Raw genomic sequence first — 17,809 nt, 5'->3', positions numbered from 1 at the left:
AAACAGTCAAAAATTGTGAGTGTGTTTTATATGACAGGACAGACCTGGGTCTCCCAAGGAGTCTCACATCTATTCCCACTGATAACGGGGCGAGAGTCGTCATGTGAGGATTCATGCCAAACTATTAGTTGTATGATTTTAGTGTGTCGCAGGGCGGCTTGGTCACCCATTGCTTCCAAGCAGTCACTGAGCCTCAGTAATCTGGTCCGTTTTACATGTGTCTCTACTGGTATTCTGCACTTTTATCTGACTCTTCTGCTGTTGTCTAAATGGATCCCAATATTTTAAATGATTGATTGTTGATGCAGCTTGGTTTCAAAATTTACCATTATTTTACATACATTTCCGCCACTCTCACCGTTTAGTATCCTAAATTACACACATCACTTTTCACATTGTCATCTGTTTGCCAACTACTATATTTGCATGTCGTCCTTTGTGTACCATCTGCCGCCATCAAGCCGTCATTTTGTCATTTATCCGACAGCTATCGTCTTCAACTGTCTTGTTGCCCTTCGCCAACAGTCACAATCTTTAACCAATATGTGGTCATCTGTCGACTACCTGCCATCTGCAGGTACACTGTGTGATCAAAAGTATCCGAACACCCCCAAAAACATACTTTTTCATATAAGGGCCACTGTGCTGCCACCTACTGCCAGGTATTTCATATCAGCGACCTCGGCAGTCATTAGACATCGTGAGAGAGCAGAATGGGGCGCTCCGTGGAACTCACGGACTTCGAACGTGGTCAGGTGATTGAGTGCCACTTGTGTCATACGTCTGTACGTGAGATTTCCATGCTCCCAAACATCCCTAGGTCCACTGTTGCCGATGTGATAGTGAAGTGGAAACGTGAAGGGACACGTACAGCACAAAAGCGTACGACCCGACCTCGGCTGTTGCCTGAAGACCGCCGACAGTTGAAGAGGGTCGTAATCTGTAATAGGCAGACATCTATCCAGATCATCACACAAGAATTCCAAACTGCATCATAATCCACTGCAAGTACTATGACAGTTGGGAGAGAGGTGAGAAAACCAGGATTTCATGGTCGAGCAGCTGCTCATAAGCCACACATCACGCCAGAAATGCCAAACGACGCCTCGTTTGGTGTAACGAACGTAAACATTGGACGATTGAACAGTGGAAAAACGTTTTGTCGAGTGATGATTCACGGTACACAATGTGGCGATTCGATGGCAGGGTGTGGGTATGGCGAATGCCCGGTGAACGTCATCTGCCAGCGTGTGTAGTGCCGACAGCAAAATTCGGAGGCGGTGGTGTTATCGTGTGGTCGTGTTTTTGACGGTGGGGGCTTGCACCCCTTGTTATTTTGCTTGGAACTGTCACATCACAGGCCTACATTGATATTTTCAAGCACTTTCTTGCTTCCCAGTGTTGAAGAGCAATTCGGGGATGGCGATTGCATCTTTCAACACGATCGAGCACCTGTTCATAATGCACGGCCTGTGGCGGAGTGGTTACAAGACAATAACATCCCTGTAATGAACTGGTCTGCACAGAGTCCTGACCTGATTAATATAGAACACCTTTGGGATGTTGTCACGCCTCACCGAACGACATCGATACCACTCCTCAGTACAGCACTCCGTCAAGAATGGGCTGCCATTCCCCAACAAACCTTCCAGCACCTGATTGAAGGTATGCGTGCGAGAGTGGAAGCTGTCATCAACGCTAAGGGTGGGCCAAAACTATATTGAATTCCAGCATTACCGATGCAGGGCGCCACGAAGTCATTTTCAGTCATGTGTCAGGATACTTTTGATCACATAGTGTATCATGTAGCCCTCCATCCACTGGTGATATATCTAATCAACAACATGTCCCATCATGATCATAATTATGATTATTATCATTATCATTGTCATACAATCAACATCTTTGTCTTCTTCGTAATGTTCATTGTCATCATCATGCTCACCATAATCATCACTATGCTCAACATTATGATCTGTCATCATGATCGTGATCGTCATGCTAATTATCATCATATCCATGCTCAACATTACGATCATTGTCACCATGACCGTCATCATCGAGCGTTAGGAGTCTGTAACATGGTAACTTATTCATCAGGAACTAGAATCGTTCCCCAGCCCACCCGATACTGACTGCTTCTCTGTTTCCTCCATATCACCAATCCCAGGGCCTATCTGGTCGCAGTTGTCTCAATCAGTGGAGAAACTCCACTGTTTTTATTAACAAAGATTTTTAGCATACCGACCTCCTCCTGCTGTTCAAGAGGAGCAGCCCACTTGCCAGAACCGTGTTTCACCACGGTTTTCTCTCTCTATCATCATCATCATCATCATCATGATCATGATCAACAATAGAGAGACAGCACAATACGGGACGTGCATTCATCACAGTGACCTAATCTAAACTGCCACACTCGTAAGAAACAACAGCATTTCGCTTAAAACAGGTGCCCATTAGATACGAATATACAAAGTTTTTCCGAATTAGAATGTGCGGCTGTAGTGATAACTCAACAAATTATAACAATACATTGCATTTTTTCAACTTACTCCTACAAGTGCTGCCTCTACAGCCGAGTGTCTCCAGTCAAACAATAGGTATCGCAACTTAGTTGTGAACTAGCCGACGACGTGACTGCAATACATTCTTTGCAATACTGTCCATTCCGTGAGGAGGAGAAATAACAACTCGCAGACACAGGGCAACATCTTGCACCACTAAGCCAGCTGTCCTTCATGACGGCTCCGCTTCATGTGCTGTTACATTGGGAGTCATGTTTTATCTCGGATATGAAACCCGTGGTACACGAGCAGCTTACAGTATGAGAAAAGAACAGGTCTGACACCTGTCCACCGTCTTGGGCTTGTGCAATGTCTGAGTGGAGGCGCTGTCTAGTCGGCGCAAAACAGCACGTGGCGCTGATATAAGTCGCCTCGACAAGGTCTGCTTGGAACAAGCACAACAATACAACATTTTAGTTCAGGAATCGAAAATTGAACTGGAAGAGAGTAGGGAAATCCCAAGTCTCATATCGATTGTCTCTATTGTAGCCGCCGGAGTTGCAAGTGCTTTTCTCTTGCAGGCTGCTGAACAGAACAGTCAATATTTAACCGAGTGAAACGATGCAGAGATTTAATCACTGGACTCACATTCATGCCGGATAGGGTGAAAATTCGCAGTTGGCTCTGTATATTACTATTTCTCGTAGCTTATCACTTCAGGTGAATGCCATGGTGTTTCCTATGAAGACGAGCCATGGTCAATTTCCTACTCATTCATTTCAAATATGAATTTCCTTTTTTCTATAAAGAAACACACTATCATACATATGACACTAAATTAGAGTGTTCTCTCTGTGTATCCGTATGAAGTAGATTCCCGTGGATGTGGAGTATATCATCAGCTCATCAACAATCAATAATTTTTAATACATAAAGAATTAATTCTTTAAAATTACAGGCTACCCAATTATTCCGTGATCTATGGAAGAATTTTGACTACGTCAATTGGACGTTTTTCAGTAAATTAGAATACTATGGCATCACAGAAATTCCTGCCAAAACGTTTATACTTATGTATCTGAAACAGGTAACAAAGAAGTCAATAGTAAAGAGTCCTGTAATAATCTGACACTCTTACATTGACTGGGAACAAGTATCATGTGGTATCCCAATAGCATATAACTTGTAGGTCTTATTGTTTTCGTATGATCTTTAGTTATTGATATTATTTGATGGAAAGTTTGTTTTGTTTGTAGATGTTACGATACTTGCGATGACTAACAAATCAAATGTAGTTTCGGAAAGGGCTCTTAATTACACATTTTTGGATAGTAGTTAATTGTTTCGTAGCAGTTCATTGCCATAAAAATAATGAAAAAGCACTATCTGGATTTCAGAATCTGAAAGAGGTTTTCGTTCAGAGAAGTCATGAATTATGTGGAGTCGCAAACACAACAGATTGACTTGATAATAAATTCAGTTGCAAGGTGTATACCATAGAAGTGCAAAAAATACCTAAATAAAACTTTAATTACGATTCTAACAATGTCAGACGTAGGTGGCGTACAAAATTTTAAAAAATGACAAACCTTGTTTACTTTTATTTAATTTCAAAGGTGTAAAATATTCGGAGTAGCTCACCAAGCCAAGATGAATTTTCCAAGAGCAAGAGCTTGTGGTAAGAATTATTTTTGGTTTGAGAGTAAGAAGGCTCTACAGAAGTATGTTCAAACAACCATTTCTACTGGCTACTGCTTCTTACTTTACTTAATTCTCAATGAAATATGCCACAATACATATCTCTTTCAAAGCAACAGATCATTGACTGAATCGCACATAAATTTATGGTCACTTTCTTTGGTCTAGGAGAGTGCCAATTACACAGAAACACACGTTTTCGGTAATTTTCCGACACGATTAAAAGTAAGGCTCTGTGGTGTCACCGCCAGACACCAAACTTGCAAGGTGGTAGCCTTTAAATCGGCCGCGGTCCATTAGTATACGCCGGACCCGCGTGTCGCCACTGTCAGTGATAGCAGACCGAGCGCCACCACACGGCAGGTCTAGAGAGACGTACTAGCACTCGCCCCAGTTGTACAGCCGACTTTGCAAGGAAAGGTTCACTGACAAATACGCTCTCATTTGCCGAGACGATAGTTAGCATAGCCTTCAGCTACATTTGCTACGACCTAGCAAGGCGTCGTATTCAATTGGTAATTAATATTATGAAGCATGTACCGTAACGAGAGATGTTCTACAATTGTGGATTAAAGTTAAGTATTATATCAACTACTTACTTTATTTGCAATTCTCAAGATATTGTCCTGTTCCAGACCTCACGCCAGTCAGCGTGTAATTAAACGCGTGCATTTCGGCCTCCTCTAGAAAAACAGTGTTGGCTCTTCTGCCAACACTACAGGCTCCTACAGAAACACATTTAAAAAGTACCCTAAAGGGTTTATCCTTGCACAACTTCTACTACGCTGAGGTTAACAGGAGCAGCGGTTGATGTATAGTAGCAATGTCTTATAACGTAAGCGCTGTATAATATCAGGCTTTTGTACATCTATGTGAGTAAGCATTGCGAACTTTTTTATTATGTTAGGCTACCATAACTTAGAAATTATCTATAGTTTAGTATTTTTATTAATTTGTTAATGTGTCTGTTAATGTGGCTTGCAAGAATTTACTTATTCATCCTAGGGACCATTTCACTTCGGATTTCGTAAATACGTGCTATGTAATTTTTTTCTGATGTGTCACACTCTCTAGAATCTCCTCATTATCAGGCTATGTATTTAGTATAAAATGCTGCATATTGAAATAGTTACACCACGATACCCTGAAAGAAATGGAAAAGAAACGAGCAGTGCCCTAACACAGAGGAACAACACCTCGACCTGCTGAAATATGGGATATTATCATGTTGCATCATAACGTGTAAAATGAAAACATGATATGTTCACCATGAATTCTCGAACAAAAAACAAAGTTTCAATAGACTAATTCTAAATGTGGCTTATTTCCTACATTTATGTTGAAAGCTGTCCATTATGAAACGTCTTTTAAATAATTTATCTTTATGCGAGATGTTAGTTGGTGCCGCACGGATTGGCCGCGCGGTCTAGGGCGTCATGTCACGGATTCCGCGGCCCCTCCCGCCGGAGGTTCGAGTCCTCCCCCGGGTACGGGTATGTGTGTGTTGTTCTTAGCATAAGTTAGTTTATGTAGTGTGTAAGCCTAGGGACCGATGACCTCAGCAGTTTGGTCCCTTCGGAATTCACACACATTTGAACATTGATTAGTTGGTGGCGAGGTGCCAAAGGACTATGCATGGGCTTTGTCTGCTACGAATACCACAGCCTTTGGCACACGTTGCCATCCCACTTATTCATAATTACTACGGAAATTTAAGATTATATGTGGTTTCTTTTTGTACTAATTCAAATGGTTAGTAGGCTTATTCTTCAAATGGTTCAAATGGCTCAGAGCACTATGGAACTTAACATCTGAGGTCATCAATCCCCTAGACTTAGAACTACTTAAACCTAACTAACTTAAGGAAATCACACACATCCTTGCCCGAGGCAGGATTCGAACTTGCGACCGTAGCAGGAGCGCAGTTCCGGACTGAAGCGCCTAGAAACGCTCGACCACAGCGGAGGGCTACTTGTTCTTCACGTGGTCCGTTACAGAAGAAATGTAGCCTTGCTACAGCATTTTCTCACTTGGCTATTGAACAATGATAAGTTACTTTCAATTTTCCTTAATTCAATTTGACCCCAAAGCGATTTCTGAAATTTAATATGTTTTCATGGGATTTTCACGTGTGCTCATGTATTTTTACCTTTATCGGTAGCCGATGCGAGCACAATTCTTTAGATACGATTTGCCTTCGTTAGAATCGCTTTTCAGCTAATTTGCCATCATTACAAATAATTTATTTGCATGCATTTTACAGCAAATATATGGTAGGTTTGTGTTGTTGAGAACTTCGAAAATTCATGCTGATCATGAATACGTTCAGAATGATTATTGTACTTCCTGTTCATTGTGAATAGATATTAATCCATAGAAAATGAGGTTTTTACGAGTACATCCTCATTGCATGTATCCTCTCTATAAGAAAGGTTAGAAATGTGCTTGCAGATCGTATCAGGGAGCTACAGTGTATTGATCGCAATGTTTCAGTCTTTCAAATATATTTTCAAGCACCCCTTAAATTACTCTTTGCGCTTTCACGGGCAAAACTTTTCACAAAAAGGGGAATATTTTAAGGACATTTACTGTGAAGTCGTACGTGTTATGTACCCATAATCATTAAAAGGAAGAAGATGTGACGTTTTCTGTCAAGACAAAAATGTGATGACCGATGGCTAAAGCCATCGAGGTTCATCCGATGGCTTCATGATGCCACAAGCGTTTGCATAAGTTTATAAAGTTGGCTCGAAATCAGTTGATAAACGTTTTCTTTGTGGTGAGTCTAGATTTTTCTCGCAAAGTTACAACCGATTTCTTTTGATGTAGCAAGAGTGTGAAACTTGTTATTAACCAGAAAACCCGTCAAAACTGATCATTTCGGGCTACGTAGCATCCATATGATAGATGTTATAGCTTGAGGAACTATATTTTTTTAAGGGACACAGTCTCACCAGTTCTCATGTCTACACGTGTACGTAGAATAAACCGTTGTTCTTTGTATGCAAGCAAAACTAATTTTCAAAACACGCTAATAATCCACATACTTCTTAATTTAATACTGAATGCCAAAGATCGAGCGATAATTTAGCCATACCATACGATGATCAGAAGCTTAACGACTGTTAAAGTCAGTTTTGACGCCAGACGAAAGAATGCCAGAGTACTTGTAAATTTATCGACTTTTTTATTATAAGTACTGAAGAAATGTGACAGAACAAATCGTAGCACGAGGCATAAGCAGCACGTTCTCTTTCCAGTCCGATACAGCTCTGTGGAATGTATTATGCTGAGAGGAGCGTCCTTCAAGTGTGTCCCTCTCATTGACACAACAGAGAGGTGAAAAGGAGCAATGGTCATCCGATTTGCAGAGCGGAGTGCAGCTCAATGAAAGTGCTCACGTATACAGTTTGAACAAGAGGTCCACCGACAAACTTTCGGAGATGGTAGCATGGATCAAAACAAGAAAAAGAAAAGTCCAGTAAGCATGGCCTCCGAAGTGCATACATTAAGAGCTACGAGCACTTGTTCAGCTTCGATCGTGTGAAACACCTCTCTTCTCATGTAAACTCTTTGCTTTCCGTAGTTTGGCAGCACGTAGTATGGGCCAAAACAAGAAAAAAATACCCAGTAAACATGGACTCTGCATATTTTATGAGTTATGAACACTGTGAAACACATTTCTACTGAAAAAGTGCTCATAGCTCTCAGGTATGCCTTTCAGAACCCTTGACACTGGACATTTTTTTCTTGTTTTGGTGCTTACTACCTCCTCCCAAAATATGACAATCGAAGAGGTACGTAGCAGTAGAAAATACATAGAACATGCGAGATGTATATATTTCATAGTATCGAAGAAGAACAAGCGCTCACAGCTTTTAAGGTATGCACTTCAATGCCCATGTTTACTGGAATTTTTTTCCCTGTTTTGTGCATACTACCACCGCCGAACGTTTGTCAGTGGAGTTCTGGTTCACCTTGTATGTGTAGTGTAAGAGGTATGCGCTGCCTGCGATATGTAAGGTATAAGAGAATCTCAGACCGGAGAGTAGTGTTGTATGCAGTAGGAACTGAGTAGCAGTCTGGTGTATCGTGTTGGCTGGGCCGGTCGTGGTGCAGCGATGGCGGAACCTGAACGTTATAGTATAGGGTAAAAGCAGCCTCGCGCATATCTAGTAATGTTATGTGAATTCCCATGTAAATCTTTTAAAAATGTCCTAATAATAATCTTTGTCATATAAAGTAATTTCTAACAAGCATTCATTTCAATTTAAAGAATTTACTAATTTCTCCAATCCATGATCATTCCGATTGTTGCAAAAAGAAAAAAATAGTTGCTTCCTTTCATAAATGACAAATCTGTAGGCCAGCATTGCACAGAGCTGTGCCGGAAAAATTTTAGGTAAGAGCAGATATATTCGCCGTTTTTATTGAGGTAAGAATTTTTTGCTTTTTTATTCAGAATGATCTTATGGCGCAGCACTGCTGTCGTCCAAAATTTACCAGGTTACTGAATTTATTTTTTATTACGAGGTTTAGGAATTTTTCTGTTTCGAGCTTACATTAAATGGGAAACAAATTTTGTGTGGAGGTTAAATGTGAATGAATTTCTGTAGGGAGGTTATAAATGAGAACCAATTTTGTTCTGAGATTACACAAAAAATAGAATCATTATTATTATTATTATTTCTTTACTTTCTCAGACGTTAAGTCTGGTTAAAAATGGAAAGTGACGCGGACCTTGATCAAGCGTCACTTCATTTTAACTATACGGTATATGTTATACTGCATTTAGGAACTTTTGGGTAATTGAACATGTATCAGTAATTACAGATTTCTGTAGTTGTATATATAAGTTTGGATGTAGCTGTATTGCATTGATGTACTGGTGGATATTGTGTGGTATGACTCCTGTAGTTGATAGTAAAATTGGTATAATGTCAACTTTATCCTGATGCCACATGTCCTTTACTTCCTCAGCTAGTTGGATGTATTTTTCAATTGTTTCTCCTGTTTTCTTTTGTATATTTGTTGTATTGGGTATGGATATTTCGATTAGTTGTGTTAATTTCTTCTTTTTATTGGTGAGTATGATGTCAGGTTTGTTATGTGGTGTTGTTTTATCTCTTATAATGGTTCTGTTCCAGTATAATTTGTACTCATCATTCTCCAGTACATTTTGTGGTGCATACTTGTATGTGGGAACGTGTTGTTTTATAAGTTTATGTTGTAAGGTAAGCTGTTGATGTATTATTTTTGCTACATTGTCATGTCTTCTGGTGTATTCTGTATTTGCTATTATTGTACATACGCTTGTGATGTGATCTACTGTTTCTATTTGTTGTTTGCAAAGTCTGCATTTATCTGTTGTGGTATTGGGATCTTTAATAATATGCTTGCTGTAATATCTGGTGTTTATTGTTTGATCCTGTATTGCAATCATGAATCCTTCCGTCTCACTGTATATATTGCCTTTTCTTAGCCATATGTTGGATGCGTCTTGATCGATGTGTGGCTGTGTTAGATGATACGGGTGCTTGCCATGTAGTGCCTTCCCCTTCCAATTTACTTTCTTCGTATCTGTTTAAGTTATGTGATCTAAAGGGTTGTAGAAGTGGTTATGAAATTGCAGTGGTGTAGCCGATGTATTTATATGAGTGATTGCTTTGTGTATTTTGCTAGTTTCTGCTTGTTCTAGAAAGAATTTTCTTAAATTGTCTACCTGTCCATAATGTAGGTTTTTTATGTCGATGAATCCCCTTCCTCCTTCCTTTCTGCTTAATGTGAATCTTTCTGTTGCTGAATGTATGTGATGTATTCTATATTTGTGGCATTGTGAACGTGTAAGTGTATTTAGTGCTTCTAGGTCTATGTTACTCCATTTCACTACTCTAAATGAGTAGGTCAATATTGGTATAGCATAAGTATTTATAGCTTTTGTCTTGTTTCTTGCTGTCAATTCTGTTTTCAGTATTTTTGTTAGTCTTTGTCTATATTTTTCTTTTAGTTCTTCTTTAATATTTGTATTATCTATTCCTATTTTTTGTCTGTATCCTAGGTATTTATAGGCATCTGTTTTTTCTATCGCTTCTATGGAGTCACTGTGGTTATTCAATATGTAATCTTCTTGTTTAGTGTGTTTTCCCTTGACTATGCTATTTTTTTGCATTTGTCTGTTCCAAAAGCCATATTTATATCATTGCTGAATACTTCTGTTATCTTTAGTTATTGGTTGAGTTGTTGATTGGTTGAGTTGTTGATTGGTTGAGTTGTTGATTGGTTGCTGCCAGTAGTTTTAGATCATCCATGTATAGCAAATGTGTGATTTTGTGTGGGTATGTTCCAGTAATATTATATCCATAATTTGTATTATTTAGCATGTTGGATAGTGGGTTCAGAGCAAGACAGAACCAGAAAGGACTTAATGAGTCTCCTTGGTATATTCAACACTTAATCTGTATTGGCTGTGATGTGATATTATCTGAATTTATTTGGATATTAAGTGTGGTTCTCCAGTTTTTCATTACTATGTTTAGAAACTGTATCAATTTAGGATCTACTTTGTATATTTCCAATATCTGTAGTAACCATGAGTGGGGTACACTATCAAAAGCTTTTTGGTAACCAATGTATGCGTAGTGTAGCGACCTTTGTTTAGTTTTAGCTTGATATGTCACCCCTGCATCTATTATCAGTTGCTCTTTACATCCTCGTGCTCCTTTGCAGCAGCCTTTTTGTTCTTCATTTATAATTTTGTTCTGTGTTGTATGTGTCATTAATTTCTGTGTAATGACTGAAGTTAATAATTTGTAGATTGTTGGTAGGCATGTTATGGGGCGATATTTAGCTGGGTTTGCTGTGTCTGCTTGATCTTTAGGTTTCAGATAAGTTATTCCATGTGTAAGTGTATCAGGGAATATGTATGGGTCTGCAATGTAACTGTTAAATAATTTAGTTAGATGTTAATGTGTTGAGGTGAACTTCTTTAGCCAGAAATTAGCTATTTTATCATTTCCAGGGGCTTTCCAATTGTGCGTAGAATTAATTGCTCGGGTGACTTCATGTTGCAAAATTGTCACTTCAGGCATTTGTGGTATCATCTTGTATGAGTCTGTTTCTGCTTGTAGCCACTGTGCATGCCTGTTATGTTGTACCAGGTTTGACCATATGTTGCTCCAGAAGTGTTCCATGTCTGTTATGTTTGGTGGATTGTCTATTTTTGTGTGTGTGTTATCTATTGTTTGGTAAAATTTCTTTTGGTTTGTGTTGAATGTTTGGATTTGTTTCCTTCTATTTTCACTTTATTTGTATCTTCTAAGTCGTTTGGCCAATGCTTGTAATTTCTGGTTCTTTTCATCTAATTGCTCTATTGCTTCTTGTTGTGAGATTTTACCTAACGTTTTTCGTTTTTTTGTCTGATATTTCATTTCTTATAAATTGTGTTAGCTGTCCGATGTCTTTTCTCAGTTTTTCTATTCTGATCTGTAGCCTGTGTTGCCATGCTGGTTTTGTGGGTTTCTTCTGTGTGTTGGTTGGTACTGATATCTGCCTAGTGTGTATATTTAGTGTAGTGAGTGTTCCTAGATAAACCAGTAGTTGTAACTCTTCCATAGTTGTGTATTCATTTATTTTGTTGTGTATGATTGTGTTGATAGTTTTTATTGTTGTTTCGACTTGTGGGTTATTTGGTGGTCTATGCAAGAATGGTCTAACGTCTGTATTTGTGTCTTTGTATTCTATATATGTCAACTGAAATTTTTCTTCTATATCTAACATGTGTGTCACTTCATGTTCTATTTGTGCTTGTGCTGGTGGCTGTCTTAAGATTTCGTTTTCCTCTGATTGTTTAATTGATGCGTGTTGTTCTTTGTTTGTTTGCTCTGGGATGTTTGAGTCCATTACTGTATTTTCTTCTTCTTCTTCTAATTGCACATTATTATTATTATTATTCAATTTTGTGGGGAGGTTACACTTGGCGACAACCGGCCAGGATCGTATTTCTTTGTGAATCTCTGAGAAGTAGTCATATTTCTGCTCTTATTTACTTAAATGTAGTTTGCATCTGGCGCAACACATTTACTAATTTGTCACTCTTTCTTTCACAGATCATCGGGAATTTATTGCTCTTTGTTGTAATTGTGTTCGTTCCATTTTTGCTTTGTCTTTGTTTCATTTTTGTGCTTAATTTCGATTTGTGAGAAAATGCCGCGAAAAACTGTTAACAGTACATCGCGATGTGCAATGAGTGAAATAGCCGACTCGAATAATTTGACCGATAATGCTTGCGACACTCCGTGTAATAATGATAATCCTCCATTTACAGACCATCAGTGCGTACCAATTGATGACGCGGCATGTTCAGATACATTGAACGCTGCTCAGTTTGACACACCCGGTTTGCAAAATTTGAATTGTGAACAAATTATTGTTTCTAACGAAGGTGAACAATATATACAGATACACCATCACACAGCAGAGAAAATAGAATCGCTAATTTTGGCTTGGATCAAGTTATGGCATTATTGCTACAAGTTACTGAATCGAATAAACAAATTAATGAAAATCTAAAACAGTCTAAGAAAGAACAAGACAACAATTACAAACAACTTAATGAAAAACTAGACAACAATTCCCAACAGTTGAATGAAAAACTAGACAGCAATTCCAAACAACTTAATGATAAACAAGACAACAATTTCAAACAACTTAATGAACAGAACAAACAACTTAGTGAACAGATTACAGCTGTTACGTGAGGAGATTAAGGCTTGTGCTAGGAACAGTAGTGAAGAAATTAGATCTGTGGCACAAGAATTAAATAATACACATGCAGCCACAACTAAATTACTTAGAGATGAAATTAGCGCAGTCGTTAAACAATGTTCTGAAAACGCAACACAGGTACACGACGAGTTTAAATTAATGTCAGCAGAACTTTCACGCACACTGGCTGCGAAAGTAGATGCGAAATTTGACCAGCAGAACAGCCAAATTGACGAACGTTTTAATCACCACCTACAAAACAGTGAAACGCGTTACCGTACATTTATACAGGAACAGAATGAAGTATAGCGACAAGTCTTGGAAACAATTACTGCACAGAGACAGGAAGATAAGCGTAAATTGTTTACGAAAGCAAAAACATACATAGACAACAATACTGCTATAGTATCAGACGAAATTAATGCTATCAGACAGTTGAACACCGAATTACATGATGAAATCTCTGATCTTAAAACAAAAACACACACACACACACACACACACACACACACACACACACACACAGTAGACTTTCAGACAGTGACCGACAGACTTGCACAATTAGAACTAATACAGGATCCCGATGCCATCAAAGCAGACGTTAAGAAATTAAACAAAACCACACGTAAAATACAAGAACAAATTAATGCTTGCGATACTAAAAACGATGATCAGGTAAAAGCACTGACTGAAAAATATGATGGATTGGCCAGTCGTATTGACATTATCGAAAGTAATAATGACACCAAATCAGACGATACGTCACCTGTTTCGCTTAATCAAACACCCGAATTCCAAAATTTACAGCAGACGATCAGTGAGATAGGTTCGTCCAATACATTACGTAGAAAATTGTCGTCTTTACAGCACGAAGTGACACAGATGAAAAATGTCTCAGCCTTTAATACATCACAGCATACGCCACATTCCGAACATTTATCACACTCACACAGCCAGTATAATTTAGGTAATTTACAGAGAGCACATGACTTAGATTCCGAACAGTCACAGACAAATAGATTCTCATACAATCCTGAACCTGTTCAGACATACAGAGACGATAATTTTGATTACAAGCATTTTCTATCCGTGAGAAAATTTAAGGTATTTAATAATGACAGAACACAGATTCACTCTTTCAACTGGATACGACAATTTATTTTTGTACTTTCACCAGCTTGGCCTGTAATGCAGAAACTAGCATTGGACTAGATACAACAATTTGTTTTTGAATTTTCACCGCCATTGCGTGTAACGCAGAAACTAAAATTTGTTTGCAGTGCGTAATTGACCTCAGGGGATTCATTTCACTTCGATGAATGTGTGCCATAGCGTGCACAGGGCCCCGAGCCGTAGTAGTGCTATTTCATCTTTAGTTTTCTGCACTGCTGCCTTCTCTTCTACTATCCTTTATCTGTCAAAACAGCTCTTCAACTATCGATCTATCTAGAATTAAGAATGAGTAAAGAAAACCTGATATGACAAGTTTTACCGAAAGTGACAGTTTTTTTTGTTAGACACTAGCGAAATGACAAGAAATACCAGCATAATTTTAATAACAAACGAAATTTTAATCATCAGTATGTACAAAATTTTCAGCAATCGCAGACACATTTTGGTTACAATAGAGGTTTTTCCCAACAAAAGCAACAAAAGCAGCTGGTTAGCATACCTAACCAACAATGTAATGTGCAAGGTCAACCAAGCTTTAATGTTTCGCCGCCTACACGTATAGCGTCGGCTCCGCCAAATAATAACGCACAACAACAAGGAAATCAGTACGTGCAGAAAACACACCATTTCAACTCATATCGCAATGCACCGTATAGAAATGACCATCATGACAGACGTAAAAGTAATGAGCACAATTTTCAGCATACGTTTAATAACAGTTGGTCTTACCAGCAGCAGAATCATCCGCAACAACAAATTATCATGAATGAACCAGACAGTAGGTATCATCCCGAACGTAATACGTCAGGAAGAAGTAACAGAACAGTTCAAATAGTCGAAATGCCACAGCATCCTCCCGCAAATAATAGTACGTCAGATAGAATTTGACTAGACACAGTACAGGTTGCATCTTCCAGCAACGCAAGCAACACTTTTGACACACAGAATCTTGTTCACGAAAATGTTATTATTATATATTCCTGACGAGCTTGTTAACAAATTAATTTGGTATTAAGTTACGCACATTACGGATCCAGAAAATGTTTTCTTATACAGAGACAGAACTGTTATTTTGCCAATATGGAGAAACGTATTCGACGAGTTTTAGCGTCATGTAAAATCTGCCAGAAATCTAAGTCAGATACGACTTCACATATTCCTCCATTACATCGCATTGTACCTGTTAAGATGAGACACATGGCCGCTGTAGACATTTTTGGTCAGATTCCCAGAACTAATAGAGGTTTTTGCTACATTTTTGTCGCTGTTGAACTCACTTCGAAATTTGTTACCTTCACTCTGTTACGCAAAGCTACTACTGAAACTGTTTCGAAAGCATTTGTAAAACATTTTCTATTTCATGTAGGGCATGTATTGAAAGTAATTTCCGACAATGGACCACAATTCCGATCTGCTATATGGACACGTATGTTACGAGCTAGAAACATTTCTCCGATCTATGTATCCAGGTACCACGCTTCTTCGAACCCTTGTGAACGTCTAATGAAAGAAATTGGTAAACTGTGTAGAATATACAGCCATAAAAGACATATTGATTGGGACACACACATACTCTCATTCCAGGATGTAATTAATTCCATACCAAATGAATCTACTATGTTATCTCCGACTGTTATACTGAAAAATGTTGAACCACCTAACAAAATTAAAGAATTAGTATCCTTTCCTACATCTCGTCGACCGCGACACCATGAAATAATTGACATTGCGCTGAACAACATCAAACGTGCCGCAGAGCGCCGGAGAAGACACCAAAAACAGGTTTGTACACGCCGTGACTTTCACATTGGACAGAAGATATTAGTACGTACACACTCTCTATCCAACAGAGGAAAGAATAGATTTAGTAAATTTGAGCTTATATATGCAGGTCCATATCGAATTCGCAGCATTCCTCACCCCAATGTAGTACACGTTGAAACTTTGAGAACCAGAAAAAGCAAAGGCAATCACCATGTCTCCAATATTAAACCCTTTATTGAATGAACATACTTTATGATTTATCACACTGTAATGCCATTTCCTGATTTTTATATGACCAATGATGCAATTATATTTGACTACTTACTGATGATTATCATATTTTTCTTGGTAAGTGCCCGGCAAGGTAAGGTTAGCAGGTCGCTTTTCTTGTCGTTATATATCAGACCGTGCACATTTTCCATTTTTCGTGTATGTATGATTGTTTTCCTGTTTTGTTTGTATGCACTATGAAATGTTTAAGATGTAACAAACACCAGTTGTCATTGACATTTTGCCTATTTTACATTTTTTTTTTTTTTTTTTTTTTTTTTGCCACTAGATTAAGATACTCTGTGTACATTTTTTGCACCTGAACACTGTCTATGTTTTTGACATAACACGTTTTGTCATGCTATGCTGTATGCTTAATTATATCACTAGAAACCAGTTTTTATTTAATGGGTATATGATTTAAATGCAAGATATTGATACTTATTCATCATTTTTAGAAAGCAATAATGTGTAAAAGGGATAAATTAAACAAACCACAGTGGATTACTATGAAATGGGAATTTCACTTTCGGAATGAACGAAGGAAGATGCAATGCCTTGTCACGAAGAGTAAATGGATCGGAATTAACAAGCATTAACAAGAATATACTATACACATCATATGATAGCAGTCTTAACTAATTATTTTTCTTTCAGAATACGAGGCGATTGATGCAGGCTGTCAGACAGAACTACACATCTTAGTCTTAGTGATGAAATATGCTAGAAACAAGAAACTCTACACTATGAATAGTTGTATGAAGTAAATGGTAATATGAATAATGAATAATGAAGTGTCTTTTGCAGATGATAATGAATGATGATGAATAGTTATATGAAGAATATGCTAATATGAATAATGAAGTTTTTCTTTGCAGTTGATGAATAGTAATGAAGTTATGGTGATATGAATAATGAAGTTTTTCTTTGCAGGTGATGATAGTGATAAATTTTATATGGCCACTTAACGCACTACTTTTAAGTTTTTCTCTGCAGATGAAAGAAGTTTATATATTTACTATTAGTTAAGAAATGCTATGTAGTTACTTAAGTATTTGTTGCAGTTCGTTTTGACAATATGTCTTATGTCGCATGGTATAATGACTGAATGTTTTGGAAAGGACAGCTAGAGTACATACATATTGAGTACACATTTCATTACCTGTTAATTCGATGTTCACTACTTTTCAGCATAATATGCATTTCTTCTTTCAGCTTAATAATCCATTTTGTATTTTTTCTAGGAGAAGCTACTCATGAAATTAATGTGGTATAAGCAGTTAGTTATTAAACCTGTTGTAGTACTTGCATTTTGTTTACCCATTTGTGTGTGTCATTCATGAATGTGATGACATATACTCCATTTGTTTCATAACCTTGCTACAGCTGACTCATGATGAATGACATTACTAATCCTTATTTGCAGCAGTAAGTCAAAAGCAAATATTTTCATGCCCCAGCAATTATCGATCCCAACCCAATGCATTGCTAGCACAAAAAAAAATAAAATATTACCAGTCCCAAATAATGCTACCAGTTTAAGAGAGTTCTGAGTAATACTGAATGGTGTTTTCTAACCACAGACCTTAAGTAATAGTTATAGTGTGTTGCATTTTAAATATGTCCTATGTCACTTG

This window comes from Schistocerca piceifrons, chromosome 6, assembly GCF_021461385.2.
Source record: "Schistocerca piceifrons isolate TAMUIC-IGC-003096 chromosome 6, iqSchPice1.1, whole genome shotgun sequence".
Lineage (NCBI taxonomy): Eukaryota > Metazoa > Arthropoda > Insecta > Orthoptera > Acrididae > Schistocerca > Schistocerca piceifrons.
The sequence above is the reverse complement of the archived record's forward strand: the minus strand, read 5'-3'. Positions refer to the sequence as shown.